The following is an 8,591-nucleotide window of genomic DNA, read 5'->3' as shown; positions in this document are numbered from 1 at the left end:
AGATTTGTGTGGAAGACACTACTGTAGCCCAAAGTGGTGGCGTAAGAGTAGAGTCGTTAAAATGTTCCTCTTTATTGTACATAGTAGATTTTACTTTATTTTTGCCTGAGAGAGATGCCACAGTAACAGACGTAACAACAGAGGTGGGTAGTAACGCGTTACATGTACTCCGTCACATTTACTAGAGTAATTTTTTGAGAAAAATGTACTTCTATCAGTAGTTTTACCAAGCCATACCATTAACTTCAGAATGTAACTAGAAATGAATAGGAAATTTGGACGTCCATGGCCGTCAATGGCAGCACCCTTCATAAGCATCAATGGAATCAGGGAAGTTTGGGGGACATGTCCCATTGATATCTGGTCCTTTGTTGATCTGGGGACATTGTTTTTTTTTTCCCCATTGAAAATGAATTGGAAAGTTTTTGGACGTCCTTGGCCGTCAATGGCATCGAGTTACATAGGCGTCAATGGAATCCAGGTACATTACCATCAATAGATTCGACATGCATGGCCGTCAATGGCATCAATGCAATGTAAATTCCATTGGAAATCCCATTGGAAGTGAATGGGAAATTTTCCCATTAGAAATGAATGGGAAAGTGTTGGGTAAATTACCTGGGAACCGTATTTTTTTTTTCCAAATTCTGTATTCAACTTTTATGCCCCTCACTGTCCAGGAATTTTTTATGTCCAAATTATGTGATTTTGTCAAAAATTGCAGGACTAGATACATTTTGGAAAAAAAATGTTGTTTTTTCAAAAATTCAGCATTTACAGGCAAATGGAAAAATTTTTCGGGGTTGTTCGAAAAATTCCCTGCCTCGCGTGAAAATTCCGGTCGTTACGATATTAGAACGGTGCCGATCGGTCAAACGGTTGGCTGTGCAATCCGCCGAAGAAATCCCATTTTTTTAAAAAATAGAATAACACTAGATATTTGACGGGACATGGGGTGCGGCGCCAATAAATGGGAGGCCTGCATTGTTCGCGAGGCTATCAAAGCTGACAGAGTGGAATCACAGACAAGGAGCTTTTTTTGTTGAAAATTCTTGTGAATAAATGCTTAAATCCCTGAATTCTTTATGGATATGGACGTAAACAGTCTCAAGTCATGTTTAAAAGCAACAACAACAAAAAAACGTGCCTGTAGCATTTATTTTACGTAAACATGTCAAATGTGCAGCTCGTCTTTAAGTTCACTGTGCCGCCGCCTTAACACAACAGAGTTTTTTACGTTGAAATTCTTGTGAATAAATGCTTAAATCCTTGAATTCTTTATAGATATGGATGTAAAGCAGTCTCGATTCTTGGTTAAAAGCAAAAAAAAAAAAAAAAAAAAAAACGTGCAGGTAGCAGTTATTTTACGAAAATATTGGGAACAATAATGCCAATGCCTAAGCGGCTAATCTCGCCATTTTTTTCACATCGTTTCAAAATGCATGCATGGTACGAAAAATATAATAATTACCTTGAATCCTTGAACAAATCACTCCTGAGACAATCCTTCATGTTTGTATGTTGTACAGCTTTCGTATTTTTTTAACCGAAATCCACCGTTAGTTCGCTGCGTGCGTGTATGTGAATAGCTCCTCTTGATGTGGGGTGCCCCCTGCTTGAAGGAGTTGTGCAGTGCATGGCCGAGCTAACCCATCAATAATGATGTCTATGGCCATACTTTTTACTTTTACTTGAGTAGATTTGTGAAGAAAAAACGCTACGCTTACTCCACTACTTTGGGCAAAACAAAAGTCATTACATTTTTCCTCTTTATTCTACGTTTTAGATTTTTTTGCCAGCGATTCCAAGAGTGAATGTACCAACAACAACGCAACAATAATCACGTGACTCCATTACACCAATCTGACGCAAGTTTGCCATCCTGTTCAATCACATGGCGTCTTTAAAACACTGTAAAAAATGAAGTATTTGACATAGAGCGCTGCCCCCAACATGAATCGAAAGCGCGGATTCAAACCTCTCTCTCCCTTTTTATTTGGCACCGATTGACCACGAAAAACTGGAAATGTGATCCTTTTAATTTCATAATTGTAAATATGAAGGAACTATTTACTTTTCAAACTAATGTAGTTTTTTGAAAATACTGAAGTATTTTTAACTATGTTACACTAAGAACTATTTTCACCACTAGAGGGCACTCATGCTCTTTGGACGAATAATGTTTTATCTCTGTCTTTTTTTCTGTCTTGCCAGAATTCAATGATTTAAAAAAAAAATGTATTTCTGTAATGGGACATTATACAGTATCATTATGAAAACATTTCATATAGATTGCAGTGCCAGAAAAAAATACCATTGTTTAAAAAAATACAAATAAATAAATAAAAAAGCAGTTATTCACAATGTTACTCATTACTTGAGTGTTCTTTTCACTGGATACTTTTGATTGCTATTCCTGTCTTAGCAAGTATGTTTACCACATGAGAAAAACATCCTATTTGTGATCCGAGTCCATCTTTGTTAGTACTGAATTAACAATATTTGCAGCATTATCTATAGTCACTGGTATGGATTGATTTGGCCTGCTTAACTGCCATTCAGTCATGGCTGTTTTTAATTCATCGATGTAGTATATGGACTACGCGTCCCATGATCACTCTGGGCTCGCGCAGCCAATGGCATGGGACTTGGGGGGATCTAACGTAGCACATCTAGGTTGCTATTTGATGATACCTAGTGTGTGTGCGCCAGGGGTCGCGTTAACCGAATATTTTCCGTCGTTGACCGGTTTTTTACAACGGTAACGGAAAAAACTGAAGTCCATCTGTCATTTTGACAGGTTGCAATTAACACCCCAGACCACAGGGTGGCGAGTGAGCATATTAATTAGCTATTGTCTCTCTTGATGCATAACGTCGTTGGCCTTACTCGGAAAAATGTCAAGACAACTGAATGTCCGAAGTTTCTTCAAAAAGCCCCAAAACGACGATGGTGTTGATAAAAGAGGTGAAAAAAGAGGGACTGATGCAGTGAAGGATGACAACGAATCAAGTGAATCGCCGGTTCACTCCTCACTGCGGCGAGCAGTTGAAAACGCCGCCAATTACCAAGAAGGGCAGAATTGGTAACACGGTGAAAGCGGCATAAAGCCAAAAAAGCGTACCAGACTAGCCAGAGCCTGAAATTATTTCAAGGAAAATATAGAGGGTGCCACCACTGTGTGTACTCTTTTTGCTAAGCTGAGCTCGCATACCACGGTAGCACGTCGGCTATGAACGAACACTTGACGCGCCGTCACCCAGGTGTATTTCGGAAGATAACAGGAAACAACAAGCTAGCGGATTGTAAGTCCATACAACTTTCTAACGATTTTTTTAAAAATTGGAAGTAGCCTTTATGTGCGTCATATCAACATGCATTTTTATTTAATAATAATAATAAATAAATAAATAAATAAATATATATATATATTTCTATATTTATATATTAGGGCTGTCAAAATTATAGCGTTAACGCGCGGTAATTAATTTTTTTAATTAATCACGTTAAAATATTTGACGCAATTAACGCACATGTCCCGCTCAGACAGTATTCTGCCTTTTGGTAAGTTTTACAGCAAGGCTTTTTTTGCTGTCTAACAGCGAACTCTTGTGGTCGCTTTGCGACATGGTTTATTGTGTTCTTGCCAGTTCAATATGGCTGCACGACGTCTCGGGCTGACGCCTACGTTGTAATATTGTGCTTATATGATCCTTGGACAAGATTTGTCCGTAAGTATGGTTGTTGTAAAGAATGTACATATTATGTTAGTAAGTGAAATGTTATATTTTTTGTATGAGACGCTTTTTGTTTATGTTTAGTGAACCTGTATAGCGTGCTAAGCTAACGCTGTTGCTAATGCAATGCTTGTGTACTTTTTTTTGTAGTTTTACAACGGTCTAAAGAGGACAATGGTTTGAGGCCATTTTATTAATAAATCAGATGAAAAAGGAAGAAGTCTGATTATTAAGGCGTCGTTCACTAGCTGTCTAGCTTTGGAAAAAGTAGACGCTTCGGAGTGAGGACAGCATAGACAGATTTGTGTCTTATCTTTCCATTCCAACAATTTATTTTACAGAATATATATATAATTTACAGAAAAATATGGCATATTTTATAGATGGTTTGAATTGCGATTAATTGCGATTAATTACAGTTAGTTAATTTTTAAGATGTAATTAACTCGATTAAAAATTTTAATCGTTTGACAGCCCTAAAATTAACGCTTAACGACACGGCGAAGTCGTTAAGTGAGAGGGCTACATGCAGTTGTTGTGTGCGCCAAACATGGCAAACGTAAGTTAATATTCCTTTCTTTAAAGAAAGTTTGTAGTGTGTACTTAGGAATCGCTGCATTCGCAGTCCTTTTTAAAGTTACGCGCATGCCAACTTTGTCAGAACACCGGCAATGTGCGGCAGAAAAATACAGTAAATATAAAATAGCATTTGTTTTTAGCCCCGTCGTGTTAAGTGCAGGGAAAAAATACAACTCACCCGCTGAATCAGTGGGAGGGCTGAGTTTGTTTCGTTGAGACGAGATGGTCCTGAGATGGGAGAGTGAGAGAAGCTAGCATCACAAATACACGATGTTGGAAATTGTAGCACAGTTTTCAGCTCGCTCCTAGCGATGTCGGGATATTCCGAAATGACTTTAATCCAGAACTTCGATAGAGTTGTTGTCTCAAATGTACGTTTAAGTCGCCGTGATTTGCGATCTCTACAAGCTGATATTCCTGTTCCACAGACATGCTCGAATCACTCGATTTATTCACATACGGGTCACAAATTCACTCCTTCGCAGTTCGTGGGTCTTTAGTGATTGGGAAGTAGCATAAATTTTGTTTTCTTTGAGGTTGTAGGCACATCTTCTGGCTCGTCAGGTTCCCGTTTCCCTGTAAAATTGCAAAATTAGCCCTCCTAGCACTGACGAACTTTACTCATTGTCTGCGTAGTCCAGCTCTTTTTCTCGCGTTCGGGAACTCATGGGTACTACATTGCGACAAATGGCTATTTGTAAACCACATAGCATGACAGGTTTGAACCATTTTAGCGATTTTTCGATAAAACACGAACGCAACTCTCTCGTCGATAAATAACGATGGCACCTGCCTCGACCTTTTGTTTCCTTGTTATGACGTCTCCGCCCCATTCGGCTGTTTCCGGAACACTTTCGGAAATGTTCGTCATTTTCGATCTATTTTCGATAATTGCTCATTAATGTGATTGATTTTTTTTTTGTTAACTTTATCAATATTTGTTATCTTGGCACATAACGGTTCTATTGATGTCTCACACCCCCTTTGCGCATACCCTTTAAGTTGCTGTCTTTCCTCACAAGCAATGATCCTTAAGCACCACACCTCCCACCTTTCATGCAGTTAGGGGGAGGAATGGAGGAGGGGGCTGCTAGCGGCAGAGTTTGTTTTTTCAAGGCAAAGCTACGCAGCACATTTAAGCGAGAGAGACGACAAAAATAAATTTGAAAAAAACATTTTGGGAGCTTTTCATTTGGATCGAATGTTTTTGCGTATTGAATCGAAGAGGGCGAATAGAAGGGTTCAATATAAAACCGAGTATTGTTGCATCCTAAGTAACAACACAGTCACATGACCACACACAAGCTTGCAGTTTATCATCACGCCGGCCTTTTCCATCACGTGGCGTCTTTAAAGTTCCGTAAAAAATAACCTATTTCATATACAGCTCTGCCGTCAACATTACTTCAAAGCGCGGATTTCAACTTCTTGTTACCTTTTAGGTAGACCACAACAAACTGGAAATATTATCGTTTTAAATTCATGATAGAAAATGGAATTTCTCTACTAGAGGGCAGCATGGGCGTCGCCAGACATATTTCACTGGGGCACGTGCCCCAGTATTGACTGCAGTGCCTACAAAGTAGGGCAGCCTATTTTAATGTTCTAACGATACATCGAAATTTGAGTGTCTTTTCTTCACTTTTTATAGGCACCATGTAATGGAGAATCATTTTTTTCTATTACTCCAACAGCATGTGAATGCAGCATCAATATTACGGTGTGTGTGGCAAACTGCCAATCATACAGTCAACGGTTACATCTTCCCACCTGCTTTACAGGTTAGTGCCAGTTAAACAGCCCATCCTTTTTGCTCGTTTTTTTACCTCTGTGTTGATGTTTGTTGAACTGATGAATCGTGAATTTAAATGGTTTACTTTACTCTTTACGTATCTGGCAGTTAACTGCGGTAAACTACTCTGGTAGCAAAAGGAAGTAGCAGATTAGCTGCTGTCTTTTAGCTTACTGTCTATGAATGCAATGACAATTAAATACGATTTGAGTGAGAGGCTCTATAATATTGTGGTAAAATCATATGTGGTATTTGAACTGTATCAATACTGATGCTATTTATTGCTATTTCTTTACAGTATATGACCCAAATGAATAGAATCAATTTGTATGTATTAATTGCCTCTTTTTGTGATATAACCTCTAACAATTTTGTATGTGTGCTCATCATAATTTCCAGCTGTTTTACAAGCATTTTGCTACTGTAGTCTCTGTAATCTGTAATAAGATGTCTTTTTTTTCTCTATTTGACTCAAACAGCATTCGTCTTGCAAATGGATATTGTTATTTTCCCGCAGCAAGGATAAATAAGCAAGGAGGGATGAGAGAGGTAAGCTAAGTAACCCACTTCAGCAGCATAAATCATTAAATCCAACCTACCAGTTGAGAAACACTGATAAATTGCATAACAATTACAGTGATACAGTGGTATGAAAAAGTATCTGAACTTTTTGAAATTTCTCACATTTCGGCATGAAATCACCATCAGATGTAATCTGATCTTTGTCAAAATCACACAGACAAAAAAACAATGTCCGCTTTAACTAAAACCACCCACGCGTTTACAGTGGGGCAAATAAGTATTTCGTCAACCACTAATTGTGCATGGGTAAACCTTAACTATGAGAGACAGAATGTGGAAAAAAAAAAACAAACAGAAAATCACATTATTTGATTTTTAAAGAATTTATTTGCAAATCATGGTGGAAAATAAGTATTTGGTCAATACCAAAAGTTCATCTCAATACTTTGTTATGTACCCTTTGTTGGCAATTGCGGAGGCCAAACGTTTTCTGTAACTCTTCACAAGATTTTCACACACTGTTGCTGGTATTTTGCCCCATTCCTCCATGCAGATCTACTCTAGAGGAGTGATATTTTGGGACTGTCGTTGGGCAAAACGGACTTTCAACTCCCTCCGCAGATTTTCAATGGGGTTGAGATCTGGAGACTGGCTAGGCCACTCCAGGACCTTGAAATGCTTGTTATGAAGCCACTCCTTTGTTGCCCTGGCTGTGTGTTTGGGATCATTGTCATGCTGAAAGACCCAACCACATCTCATCTTCAATGCCCTTGCTGATGGAAGGAGATTTTCACTCAAAATCTCTCGATACATGGCCCCATTCATTCTTTCCATTACAGATCAGTCGTCCTGGTCCCTTGCAGAAAAATAGCCCCAAAGCATGATGTTTCCACCCCCATGCTTCACAGTGGGTATGGTGTTTTTGGATGCAATTCAGTATTCTTTCTCTTCCAAACACGAGAACCTGTGTTTCTACCAAAAAGTTCTATTTTGGTTTCATCTGACCATAACACCTGTGTGGTTGTGATTTTTGACCAAAAACTTACTATAAGAGCCCATTGAGAGTCACCTCGGACCCAAGTAAATCGATGTCATTGACAACCATGCAACCGAACGTGTCCAGGAAATGTCCCCAGATCAAAAGGAAGTGACCTGGTATCAACAGGACATGTCCCCAAAATGTCCTCAAATCAATAGGAAAGCGCCATTGTAATTTCTCCAGAAATTTCAATTTTTAGTACAGTATAATAATTAGGGCTGTCAAAATTATCATGTTAACGGGCGGTAATTAATTTTTTTTAATTAATCACGTTAAAATCTATGACGCAATTAACACACATGCCCCGCTCAAACAGATTAAAATGACAGCACAGTGCAAATGTGCAATGTCCACTTGTTACTTGTGTTTTTTGGAGTTTTGTCGCCCTCTGCTGGCGCTTGGGTGCGACTGATTTTATGGGTTTAAGCACCCATGAGCATTGTGTAATTACTGACATCAACAATGGCGGGCTACTAGTTTATTTTTTGATTGAAAATTTTATTAAAACAAAAACATTAAGAGGGGTTTCAATATAAGATTTCTATAACTTGTACTAACATTTATCTTTTAAGAACTACAAGTCTTTCTATCCATGGATCGCTTTAACAGAATGTTAATAATGTCAATGCCATCTTGTTGATTTATTGTTATAATAAATAAATACAGTACTTATTTACCGTATGTTGAATGTATATATCCATCTTGTCTTATCTTTCCATTCCAACAATAATTTACAGGAAAAAAATGGCATATTTTGTAGATGGTTTGAATTGCGATTAGCTACGATTAATTCATTTTTAAGCTGTCATTAACTCGATTAAAAATTTTAATCGTTTGACAGCCCTAATAATAATACCAGTTCTATAGATGACGTTGTGCTGAGAAAGAAATATACCATTGTTAAAAAAGAAAAGACATTATA

Source organism: Corythoichthys intestinalis, chromosome 7, assembly GCF_030265065.1.
Source record: "Corythoichthys intestinalis isolate RoL2023-P3 chromosome 7, ASM3026506v1, whole genome shotgun sequence".
NCBI lineage: Eukaryota > Metazoa > Chordata > Actinopteri > Syngnathiformes > Syngnathidae > Corythoichthys > Corythoichthys intestinalis.
This window is presented reverse-complemented; position numbering follows the sequence as displayed.